Source organism: Magnolia sinica, chromosome 8, assembly GCF_029962835.1.
Source record: "Magnolia sinica isolate HGM2019 chromosome 8, MsV1, whole genome shotgun sequence".
In the NCBI taxonomy this organism is placed as follows: domain Eukaryota; kingdom Viridiplantae; phylum Streptophyta; class Magnoliopsida; order Magnoliales; family Magnoliaceae; genus Magnolia; species Magnolia sinica.
Genome location: NC_080580.1, coordinates 27,828,955 through 27,842,021, shown reverse-complemented (window position 1 = coordinate 27,842,021; position 13,067 = coordinate 27,828,955). Strand labels below are relative to the sequence as shown.

Genomic DNA, 13,067 nt, shown 5'->3' with positions numbered 1-13,067 from the left:
CTCTCATCTCTCTTTCTCATTCTCCAAGCAAGCATCCCACGTCCAAGCAAACTTCCATGGGAGAGCTTTTGTGGCCCACTTTCCTACCTCCCATCTCCACCATCCAAAGATCATCCGGACCGTTGAAGTTGTGCCTATTGGAGCTCTATCATACATAAGGCGGAAGAAGGAAGAAGGGATCTAAGGTAGGTGATTTTATTATTTGATTTGTGATTTAAGGGCCCACATATGTGGGATCCATCTTGATGTATGTGTTGTGATCATAGGAGGGGCCCATAGTGGCGGGGTCCCTCTACTACACCGATCCCTCTCTCTCTCTCTATTTGGTGAGGATGTTGATGAGGTGTGTGGCCATCATGTTGAGTTTGATCCACACCGTCCGATTGTGGGACCCACCATTGTTGCCCGTCCATTTGGATAGGCCCAGATAAAGGAAAAAAATACAAATATCAAGTTGATCCAAAGCTTTGGTGGGCCACCGCGTGGACCCACCTTGATGTGCGTGTGTTGGACGCCCATGACGTGTGTCCTACATCCATACGTCCATCCATTTTGTCCAGGCCATGGGCCCACATGATCCTGACCAACCAGGTTTCAGGTGTCCAGCAGCAATGCTGCTAGACTATATGAAATGGAAAACACAAATGTCAGCTTGATCCCAAAATGGGTGGGCCGTTGACGTGGCACCACCTTGATGTTTGTGTTTCTTCACACCGTCCATCTGTTGGATGTGTGGGGTCCACCTCGAGGTATGTATATCCACCGTCCATCTGGGACGGTGGGATCCACCATGATTTATACGTTATATCTTCACCATCCAGAGGTTTTCTGGACGGTGGGATTCCACCTTGAATGTAAGTGTTTTATTATGCTGCCCGCCCTGCTCGTGTGTAGCATCCATGCAGCGTGGGACCCACATGATGAGGAGTGGACCGGCTGGTATACCACCACACCAGTTATATTGCTGCTGTAGTGCGTCAGCGACTGGGTGGTTTGATCCACACCGTCCAGCCCTTGGACAGTGGGACCCACCATGGTGCATGTGTTGTATCCATACCGCCCAACCATCTTGTGATATCATTTTATGGTATGGGAGAAAAAAATGAGTGGACCCCACCATTGAAATTTGTGGGGGACAGTGGCATCCACCGTTCATCCACTGCAGATGTCGGATGCTCGTAACAGCAGCAGTGCTGCTGACCGTGGATGAAGAAAAAAAAAACATAAATGTCAGCTTAATCTAAAAGCTGGTGGATCCCACACGTGTGGACCCACCTTGAAGTATGGTTTCATCCCCACCGTGATGTGTGATCCCCTGGCCGTCCGTTTGACGGGCCACACCATGATGTATGTGTTTCATCCATGCTGCGTAAACAGCAGTGTGGCCCACTGCATGTGGGACCACACGTGATGCATGTGTCTCGTGTCCACACCGTCCAGTCCACTGGACGGTGGTTGTTAGACTCCCTAGCAATATAATAATATTATATTATAACATAAAGAGGGAGGACATTGATATATTAATAATTTAATATATATGCATGTTATATTCAACTAAGGTGGGCCACATGTGTGGACCCACCTCTGATGGAGGTATACATATAATATATATAGTATGTATTATAATTATGTCATATTAATATATATGATATGTATTATATATATCAGCTCCATGGCTGAGGTGGGCCACACGTGTGGACCCATCTCTGATGGAGGTATTTCACCTCTGCTATCTACCATCCACCTGCTGGACGGTGGGATAGGTGATGTATGTGTCTTAGATCTTGGCTGTCCGTCCATTGGGACGAGGCCCACATGGCACATGTGAATTATCCACATCATCCATCCGAAACAGATTTAGATATTAGGTGGAGCACACCACTGTCCATTGCTTGGACGTGGGGTCCACATGGTATGCGTGCTTCATTCACACCATCCATCACATGGACCCATCTGGACGTGTGTGGTTTATTCACACCATCCAAGAATGTGGCAGATTCAAATCTTTAATGGGCCATACTTGTGGGGCCCACTTGATGTATATGAGGCTTTTTGGTGCAGCCCATTGATGCGGCCCTTTTGATTTATATAAGGCCCATATAGTGCGGCCCATTTGAGGTATATGAGATCCATGTATTGTGGCCCATTGTGATGTATGTGAGGCCCATATGACGAGGCCTGATGTGACGAAATCATGGCCCATGTGCCGAGATCCACGTGATGTATATGTTTGATCCGAATGGCCCAATTTGATTTATAGAAGGCTCATATAATGAAGCCCATTGTGATGTATTTTCGGCCCATTTGGTAAGGCCTATAGTGATGTATATGTAGGCGTTGTATGAGGCTGTGGATGCGGCCCACCTGTTGTGTATTAGGCCCTTGTGTGAGGCCATGGGCCTACAATATGTTTGGCTCTATGTGGGCCACTCCTTGGGAGCAATGATGGTTGAATGTCTACATTGATGGGCAATGTTGGTTGAATGTCCACATTATGACCTTCCCTTAGGCCTTGTTAGGCCCATTCCGATTGCCGATTCCGAACGACGTGACCGATTTTCCATTCTGATTATCGATCGATTCCGATTATCGTGACCAATTGCCAATTCTGATTGATGTGACCGATTTACCGATTCAGATTATCGATTGATTACGATTGTCGTGACCGATTACTGACTCTGATTGTCGTGACCGATTTATCAATTCTGATTATCGATCGATTCTGATTATTGTGACCGATTACCGATCCGATTGCCGTGACCGATTTGTCAATTTTGATTATCGATCGATTCCGATTATCGTGACCGATTGCCAATTCTGATTGATGTGACCAATTTGTCGATTTAGATTATCGATTGATTGTAATTGTCGTGACCGATTATCGACTCTGATTGCCGTGACCGATTTACCGATTCTGATTATCGATTGACTCCGATTATTGTGACCGATTACCGACTCCGATTGTCGTGACCGATTTGCCGATTCTGATTATCGATCGATTTCGATTGTCGTGATCGATTACCGACTCCGATTTGCCGTGACCGATTTGCCGATTCTGATTATCGATTGATCCCGATTATCGTGGCCGATTATCGATTTTGATTAACGTGACCGATTTGTCGATTCTGATCATTGATCAATTCCGATTATCGTGACCGATTACCCACTCCGATTGCTATGACCGATTTGCCGATTCTAATTATTGATCGATCCCGATTGTCGTGACCGATTTGCCGATTCTGATTATCGATCGATCCGATTGTCGTGACCGATTTGCCGATACTGATTACCGATCGATTCGATTGTCGTGACCGATTTGCCGATTCTGATTATCGATCGATCCGATTGTCATGACCGGTTTTCCAACTCTGATTATCGATCGTTCCCGATTGTCGTGACCGATTTATCGATTCTGATTATTGATCGATCCCGATTGTCGTGACTGATTTGCCGATTCTGATTATCAATCGATCCGATTGTCGTGACTGATTTGCCGATACTGATTACCGATCGATTCGATTGTCGTGACCGATTTACCGATTCTGATTATCGATCGATCTGATTGTCATGACCGATTTGCCAACTCTGATTATCGATTGATCCCGATTGTCGTGACCGATTTACCGATTCTGATTATCGATTGATCCGATTGTCGTGCCGATTTGCCGATTTTGATTAGCGATCGAGGTTGAATATCGTGACCGATTTACCGATTTTGATTATCGATCGATCCCGATTGACGAGGCCGAGTATCGAAGCCAATTCTAATTGTCGAGGTCGATTGTATAGGCCGACTCCGATTGTTGAGGCCGATTCCGAGTGTCGATTCCAATTGTCGAGACCTATATGATGTATATGCGAACCATAGTTAAGGTCTACTGTGATGTATTCATGGCCCATGGGCAAGGCCCATTGTTGTGTATTCGTGGCCTATGGGCAAGGCCATTGTGATATGTATTAGGCCCATGATGTATGACGCGTTTGATGTATTCATGACCTATATGTAGGGCCCACGTGTCATGTATTTGAAGCCCATGAGCAGGACCCACCTGTTGTGTATATGTGGCCCTTGAGTAAGGCCCATGGTGTTGTATATTAGGTCCTTGTATGAGGCCATGAGTCTACTATATATTAGGCTTTATGCGGGTCATTCCTCGAGGGCAATGCTGGTTAAATGTCCATTATTGTCGAGATTGATTGTGATGCCTGCATTAGATATGTACATAGCACTGATACATGCTCATACGCATCATCGCATGTTTATTATGAGATGAGGTTGATCCATTACATATGTCATTGAGCATGTTGTTATGAGACTCCCGATATGGAGGTAATCTCACATGAGCACCTGGTTCGCAGATTGATGCATCGACTCTGGATTGTATGGACTCATGCATCTTGCATTATGCATTACCGTAGCGCCCTAGCAACATCGTGGTCGTTGAAGGGCCTCTGGCCTTACTTGCTGGATGGCCGGAATGGGATACCGAAAATCGATACATGGGTCGCTATAGATATCCTGGGCTGAAAGTCCTCTTAAACTCCTCTTGGTTCCGGATGGTTGCTCGCAACGTCTAGCCGAGTGGATGCAAGATGATCGCATGAGGGCCGTATACCATGAGGACTCGTCTCCCACCATGTCGTGGTCGGTTGGAAGGGGGTATGTGCCTTACCTCGCACGCGAGAGATTGGTAGGGGGCAATTGCGGTAGCCTGAGTCCGACTCAATTGAGGAATGGGTCCGCTGATCGACGAGGTGGGCCCGATATTGGCAAAATGAGGTCTCTTTCACTCACCTCATGTTGCTTGCGCGATGGGGCGGCATACCTGGTTTGTTGAGGTTGTAATAGACCGGTGATTTTGCCAGAGTAACCATCTGCTATGTGGGCTTATTGAGCAAGAATTTCATATTCATTCATTCACTATCCACTCGGGTGGTGGTGCGTAACTATTTGTTACATGTACCTTCGCACGGCGAGGAGGATTTCGGTTGGCGCGCGCGACTAACTTGAGATCGGGAGTTTACGCTATCATTGAGTCCGATCTATCTCAAATTTAGGTATAGACTGGTTTGGATATGAAGTCCATGGTTGGTGGATTTCCTCCATAACTCTGATATGCTATTGACTACTCATCACGACTTCACACTCCAGCATGGTCATTTCATTCGCACCGCATACCACATTACATCTGCAGTACTTAGCATTTTAGGTTGCTATATTTCTGTATTATATGGCCTAAATACGACTGATGGTATTCGTGGACTCATCAGGATTTGTATCTTGCATTACATTAGCGGCATCTGATATTTGGCTTATTGTCTCCACATTGCATAGTTGATCTACATTGCTTCATCAGTATATGATATTGTTTTTATTATATTTCTGCGTTGCATAGCCTGGATAAAACTAATGGTATTTATGCGCCTATCAGTATGTTTTCGTATTACTCTGTTTCGTATGATTTATGATCTTGCTAGTGTTTCTGATATTGTATGATTATGCGTTTATCAGTATTTTCGCTTACTCTAATTACTGTGATATTGCTTACTTGGCACTTACCTTATGCACACATTTCGTCACCCACTAAGCTTTTTATAAGCTTATGCACGATAGATGCGTGCAGGTGATGTTAGGTTGCAGCAGCATTAAGCTTGGAGCGTGCAACGGTCTTCTGGAACTTTGATTTATTTTATATATGTATTTCCCTTTCTGTATTGTACTCAAACGATTATATTAGTGGATATGTGATGATGATGTTGCCTTTGTGATTTGGGTAATCTTGTGGTTATGCTCATTACTAGATAAATGTACATTGAAAAATCCTCCTTGTAGGATCCCAGGATCGAAATCTGGCGTATATACGCTGGGAGCCGAGAATGGGGTACTACGGAGGCTGTCAGCACTGGATTTGGCGATCGAAAATTTTATGAGCCTGGTTTCCAAGTTTGGGGCGTGACAAGTCCGGTACGCCCAGAGAACGTGGGGAAGTTCTTCTTCACAGGCTCCTTTAGCCTTCTCAAGCTTGGTTTGGAGGTAGTTCTTGATAATTTTGTTGTTCTTGATAATTTTGTTGATCACTTCGACCTGTACGTTAACATGGGGGTGCCAGGGTCATGAATAGACGTTCCGGATTCTGAGGCTCCCACACATGCTTCGGAATTAGTGATTGTCGAACTGCTTTCCATTGTCCGAGACGATGGTGTGGGGGATTCCGTACCGATATATAATGCTTTTCCAAATGAAGTCAGTAATCTTCTGCTTGGTGATCTTGGCTAGGGGCTTAGCCTCAACTCATTTGTGAGGTAGTCGATTGCGACGATCGCAAACTTGTTCTGTCCCTTGCCAGTTGGTAGAGGGCCAATGATGTTGATCCCCCATTATGCGAAGGGCCATGGTCCAGTCATGGGGGTTAGTTGCTCAAGCGGTTGATGGGGTATAGCTGCGAATCGCTAACATTTATCACATTTCTGAGTGTATTGTTTGGACGGTTGGCCAAAAATATTCATGCCAGATGACTTTGTGAGGGAGAGCGCCGCGACTGGAGTGGTTATCGCAAATACCTTCGTGAATTTCTCTCAGCACGTACTTAACTTCGTCAAGTCGGAGGCTCTTGAGATATAGGAGAGAGAATTCCTTTTTGTATGAGGGGTCTCCGATCATGACATGATGAGTCGATCTAGAACGAAGTCTGCGTGCTTGCAGTCGATCTTCGGGTAGCTTTCCTTCTTGAAGGTAGTCGACTATTGGGTCCATCCAGCTCGAGTTTGAATCTATTAGAAGGACTGTGCTCAGATTGGACTCGTTGATGCTTGGCTCAGTTAAGAACTCGATCGGGGTTGATTTTGAGATATCATATTGAATCCACATGGACTTATATGTATGTCTTTCTGAAATAAACTAGAACTAGAACTAGGACTAGATTAAACTAATAATCTAAAGAATCGAAAGATCAATAGTGATTAACAATTAATAATAAAAGGGAAACTAAAGCATTAAAGATCCACATGTAGCTATTAAGATGCTACCTTACTTGATTCAAAGAGCTACAACTGGAATTAGAGTCCTATCCTATTCAGTTGAATGATAGAGCAGTAAAAACCTAAAAATGTGAATTTTCTATTAACATAGTTCTCTCATTAATCATCCGTGTAATAATATCAGGGAATCTAACCATCCACCAAACCATAGACTATGATGAATCATAGATTTTATAGATCACACACTTCTCAAAATATATTAAGAAATTCAAAGCTATCACAACATCTATTGTAATTTGAGTCACAATAAACCATAGAAAACTGAAAATATTTCTTTTATTCAAACTATAAATCAATAAGAATTCAACATATACTTGAATCAAAGTAAAGGAAGCATCAAAATAAACTACATCTTCACCTCTTAGCCCTAGCTAAGAGATTAGCTAGTCATAGATAACTCGTAAATTAAAAAAAACCAAAATATCTACTAGAACCTTAAAGAAATCGAAGTGGAAGAATGTTGTTGGCGCTCCACCTAGGCCTTCTCTCCCTTTTCAAACCCGAGAAGATGATTTGGAATAGCCTAGGGACTCTTTTAAATAGTTTTGTAACTCAAACTTTCGCATTGCCTTAGAAAAATTCACAAACCGCCTCAAATTAACGCACTTCGTGCATCTTCGATGGCAAATTTCGATGCCATCAAACAGTCTTCGATTGTACCTTTGATGGCATCAAACTGTCTTTAATCCATCAAAATATGTTCAGAATTGTCCAACGAGTTGAGCCCGAAATTTATAAATTGTTGATGTCATTAAAGTCTATTTTGAGAATTATTTCAGGACTTTCTCTTTTAGATTCGGAGTTTCAGAATATCTTTTTTCTGGCCAATTTTCAGGATTTCTTTTCTTCATTTCAAACCTTCGATTCTCTTCATTCCTCATTTGGTTTCCTTAGATCTTTGGCATGCGAATTTTTCATTAATGACTTCCAAATCTCCAATTCTTCACTATTCTCTTTTGAGCTCTTAATCCATCTTTTTAAGCGCATATTTATCATAAGCTTCCGAATCACCTCGTATGACAAAAATGTATATACTTAAATCAAATTATCAATTAAATAATTGAAACATTAATGTAATTGAAGAGTTAAATATGCAATATTTGAGTCTCAACACCTGTACTGATAATTTTGATTGGTGAGCAGGTGAAGGGATCATTTTCCTTCTCATAGCCTCGTTCTTTTCTTGGACCTTGCAACGCTTGCATCGTATTTGAAGTAGGTTGATATCCTAGTTTGGTCTTGCCTAGATTTTCTTAAACATTGATAAGTCAAGTCGAGTCTTGGTGTTTAAGTTGATAATAGAAAATTTTGTGCTCGACAAGAGAGGAGAGTTTGATTTGATAAGACATGCAACAGGAATGCACTCTTTAGTATCATGTTTGAAACTATGTACAGTGTGTCCTTTTTGAAGCGTTGTACGTTTAGGACTAGGGGTTGAGATACTAAGTGTTGAGGACCATAAGAGATGGAGGCCAATGAATTAGAGTGACTTACCAGACTCTTTTCTTAGAGGACCACATACTCAGTGCATGTCGAGGGACCCGGGGAGGGAGTTGGACTTTGAGCCTGAAAGAAAACTATCTGGCTAGTGGGGCATTCCAACTTTGCCAAGGTATGTAGCATGAAATTCAACTCGGATGCCTTACTTGGAAGGACGAGGGGTTGACTGGATCACTTTGGATTGTAGATGTTGTGGTGAATACTAGCTGGGGAGTCTTCCTTTGGTGCACCAATGGCTGATGGGCCCATGTCTGAGTGGAACTAGAAGATAGGGAACATGGAGGCTCTGGGGTCTTCTCGTGGAGGACTAATGGTTGACTGGTCCACTAAGGGATGGAAATTAGATTATAGGTTGGTACATGGGCTCTTCCTTGGAGGACTAAGATTAGAGGGGGCACTGAGTATGATAATGACCCTTGCAAAATGAGCAGTGTGAACTTTAAGGAGGAGTTGATGGTATGGATGGATTAGGTTAGATGAAGAGGAGAATTTTCTTGGACAATATTGACGGTGGGGGTGGCCGATGTGTTGGGGCTCACTTGATGTTATGGCAGGAGATTTTAGAATATATTGTTAGCAACTGAGTTTGGGGCTGCGATTGAAATTTTCTTTTGGTCAATCAAATTTTGGATTGCATGTTTCAATGTAAAACAATGCTCTGTTGTATGCTCCTTGGACTGATAGGACAACAATACTCATTTTCATTATAATTTGGTGGCAAAGGGTTCGGTGCAGGTCTAGGTCATAACTGGGTAAGAAGTTGCTCTAAACTAGGATGGATAGTATTTCATTGTAAGATTGAGTTAGTGGAGTAAAGTTCCTAGGTTCTTGAAACATACCCATTTGCTTATTCTGATTGGAGTATTGCAAGTTTCATTCCTGTGGTCATAGCTGTTGTTATATTGTCCCTGGTGAGGTGTGAATGGTGCGCCTTGGATAAAGGCGTAAGATTGTCATGCTTTGTTGGACAAGGGAAGGAGACATCATCATCACTATTCTAATATTTAGTAGGCTCTTCATCCACTTGATTCCACTTTTTTGAGGTGGCTTAATGTGGCCAAGGGGAGATTGTTCTAACCCTTATTCTGGCTTCGACTTGTTCCTTGACATGAATGTGTTGAGTGAAGTTAATTTACAGATACAAGACGAGGTATCCAGTGATACTCATGCTTGCAGAGAGGACAATCATAGAGATTTGCTATTCCTCATTGATTAGTGTTTTAATTTTGGCGAACATGGCTTGCCACTGTCCAAAGTAAGTTGAAAATGACTCATCATTCGTTTATCTTAAGGCAATAAGATCCACCCTTTTAGGTGTCACATTTAGATTATACTCGAAGTGTTCTATAAATGCTTGGGCAAGTTATTCCCAAGTCTTGATCCGAGGATAATCAAGCAATTTGTACCAATTTAGCACATCAACCTTTAGGAATTTTTGAAATAAATGGATTAATGCTCAATCATCACCTGCCACAGCATTAAGTTCCTTATATAATGCTTTAAGGTGGGCTACGGGGCATCTTACACCATTGTATCATTTGAATTTTGGTACCTCGAAGTTTTGAGGCACCTTGGTGTCCAAGAAGGTACAAAGATACCTGAACGTGGTGGACAAAAGATCTATCCCATGTTGCTTTTGGAGTTCGTTTTCAATGCATGAGTTGTTCCTCGAAATGTTTCTTGAGCCGATCAATTTCAGAAGGCTTTAGCTGGAGGGGGTTTGTCCCTTGTGGTGTGTGTATTGCCTCCTCATAGCGGTCGACCTTGTCGACATCCATATGACTCTCACTCAGAGGAGGTTAGATCTGGTTATTGCTCCTATTAAGGGGAGTCTGTTGGACTGGAATTGGGAGGGTAAATTATAAATGAAAAGAAATTCCAGTTGTAGGAGGATGTTGTTTATTAGAATGCACATGCTATGTTTGGCTGGAATGAGGCTGGCTCTCATTAGGGGAAGGATGTTGGAATTGACCGGAGCATAGTTGACTGGGATATGAATGTTAAGATTGACCAGAGAGTGACTTCCTATAATGTAAATGTATGAATTGAGACTGATATCTGTTAGGGGGAGGGTGTTGAACTTGACTAAAATGTAAATGTTATAAATAAGACCAACTCCTGTTAGGGGGATATGAATGTTGAGATTGACTGGAGAGTGACTTCCTATAATGTAAAGGTATGAATTGAGACCGACTCCGGTTAGGGGGAGGGTGTTGAACTTGACTAAAATGTTAATGTTAGAAATAAGACCAACTCCTGTTAGGGGGAGGGTGTTGAACTTAACTAAAATGTAAATATTAGAAATGAGACCAACTCCTGTTAGGGGGAGGGTGTTGGATTTGATTGGTGCGTAAGGGTTGAAAGTGAGACTTGTTCCCATCAGGGGGAGTTGGTTGGAATTGGTTGGTTGTATACAAAGCCAAGCTTTGGACTGATAGATTGATTGTAGTGATCGATAGTTAAATCAACATGCTTTCGATTGAGGGGGTGGCTCTACTTTAAAGAAAGCATGTCAGGAGTTCCTTTACCCTTTTTAGGCCGAGGAATACTTCAGATGTGGATGGAGAAGCTGCAGGTACTATGATTGGGCGCTTGGGTAATTCTGAGGAAGTGGATGACTCGCCCTGGATAAACATGATAGCATGGGTTAAGATGACATTATGGTGGGTGGAAGTAAACTTTCGGCGGATGGCGAAATTATAGATGTTTTTCAGGCGTGATGATGTTAGAGAGGCCTTTTACTTTCTTTTTGCTTGATCATGTTTGCCCCTTCTCTTTCTCTTCCTTTTTTTCTTATATATATTTTGTTTTTTTCTTGTTAATGTGTTGGTAACAGGTAAAAGGAGAGCCCAAAAAGTAAAATACATGATGAACATTTTTTACCTGTGTGCAATAGAGTAGAAAGTAAAAAGTGAGTTTTTTAATAATGCTTTCTATGCAATAGTTTGCTTCTACTTTTCCTTGCTCCTTTTTAGCTTTTTAGCTTTTTTTTTTTTCTCCACTTATTTTTTACTAATTACAACATAAAACAAAATGTACAAGCAAAAAAGTAAATGTGATCTGTATATACTGGAATAACTGAATATAAATGCAAGAAAGTAAATGAACTAGTGTATACTGGAATGCATTAAAGTAAATGGACTAGCGAAAACTGGAATACAAGATACTCGTGAGAAATTAAAGGGCCCAATTTGCACTGGAATGCAAAATGAAGGTAGGAAAGTAAATGAACCAATGTATACTAGAATATTGGTAATTTTATTAGCAAGTGTCCAGTGTTCATTGGAATGTTAGTCAGTTTGATGGGAAAGTAAAATGGACCGGTATTCACTAGAATGCAGAAAAGTAAAATGACCAATATCTACTCGAGAATTGGAAAGTAAATATGACAAAATTATGGAATTTCTTAAAAAATTGTAAAATCTCTTGTTTTGAGTCGGGTCTTGGCTAGTGGCTACCAAGTTCCTAGCATATTTTCTATTATGTGAACGACGTCTCGCGTGAGCGCAAAAATACAGAAATGCTGTCACTTCTTCTCTTATCCGTTTTGCTAGTTTTGGTTTGAGTGTGGGGTTGACTTAAATGTGAAAACCTATTTGACTTGGAGTCGCGACTAGCCAAATGAAGCTTTAAAGTATACGGTCAGCTAGGAATTGTCGAATCGTTCAATGGTAAAGAAATCATATCATTCCCTAACTTAAGTGACTCTTGCAGTTAGTATGCGATCGTAGATTCTGAGTAAGGGCCTCAGCCATGGAAAAGAAAGGGGTTATGTACTCTTTTATGCCCGTGTAATGTAGGGTCTCTACTTTACGAGATTTTGCGATTTTTAAGGGGACTAAGAGGAATTTCAATATTACTGCATCTAGCCGCATTTCGCAGAGTTTAAGACTCCAAGCAGGTGAAAAATAAAATAAACAACACCTAGACTTATTTTACAAAATTTAAGAACTCATGTAGGCAAACAAATTGAAAAAGAAGGTATATAGGGGAAGAGATCGCAAAAATAAAATAGAAAGGTGAGTGTGTATACTGCTAATGTGTTTGGAATTTGTGTATTGGAATGCAAGTGGATTTGAGATGTAAGAAGAAAAATGGGAGACCCGACACTCTCTCTCTGCGAAAGGGATGATTGGATGTTCTCAATTCCAACCATACTCTTTCACTTCAATAGTTGTTTTGACTTGGAATATTTATGCTTTTAGGGAGCAGAGTAATGGTGCACTCGGGCCTTTTTGGAGATGACATGGTAATAAACCCGATCTTGATGCATATAGCTTCAAGTTGGTGTCGGCGCATCAGCTTTGGATTGATTTGGTGCGTTCTTCAGCTGGTGAGGGTCGCTCCAGTAGCTTTTCCCCTCTCAACTCACAACCCTCCATCGCTCCCTTTGGTGCGTTAGTCGGTTTTTCTTTTTGATCCCTATCTCATTTGTAGCAAGCCCCTTAAATGAAAAATCCTATGAAGCGCCCTTAAAAGGGCTATTTTGGGCATATACACTTCCTCTGCAGCTTGCCAACCGCACAACA

At 41.9% G+C, this 13,067-nt stretch overlaps 1 long non-coding RNA gene across 1 annotated transcript in view; it reads right to left on the bottom strand.

The window, feature by feature from the left end:
- The window catches only part of LOC131253144 (uncharacterized), a 31,250-nt gene extending 18,266 nt beyond the window's left edge, over window positions 1–12,984 (bottom strand). Inside the window, exon 1 of the long non-coding RNA XR_009174941.1 lies at window positions 12,797–12,984. This is a non-coding gene — a long non-coding RNA (uncharacterized LOC131253144). The remainder of the gene's footprint in view (window positions 1–12,796) is intronic.
- Window positions 12,985–13,067: the final 83 nt, after the last annotated feature.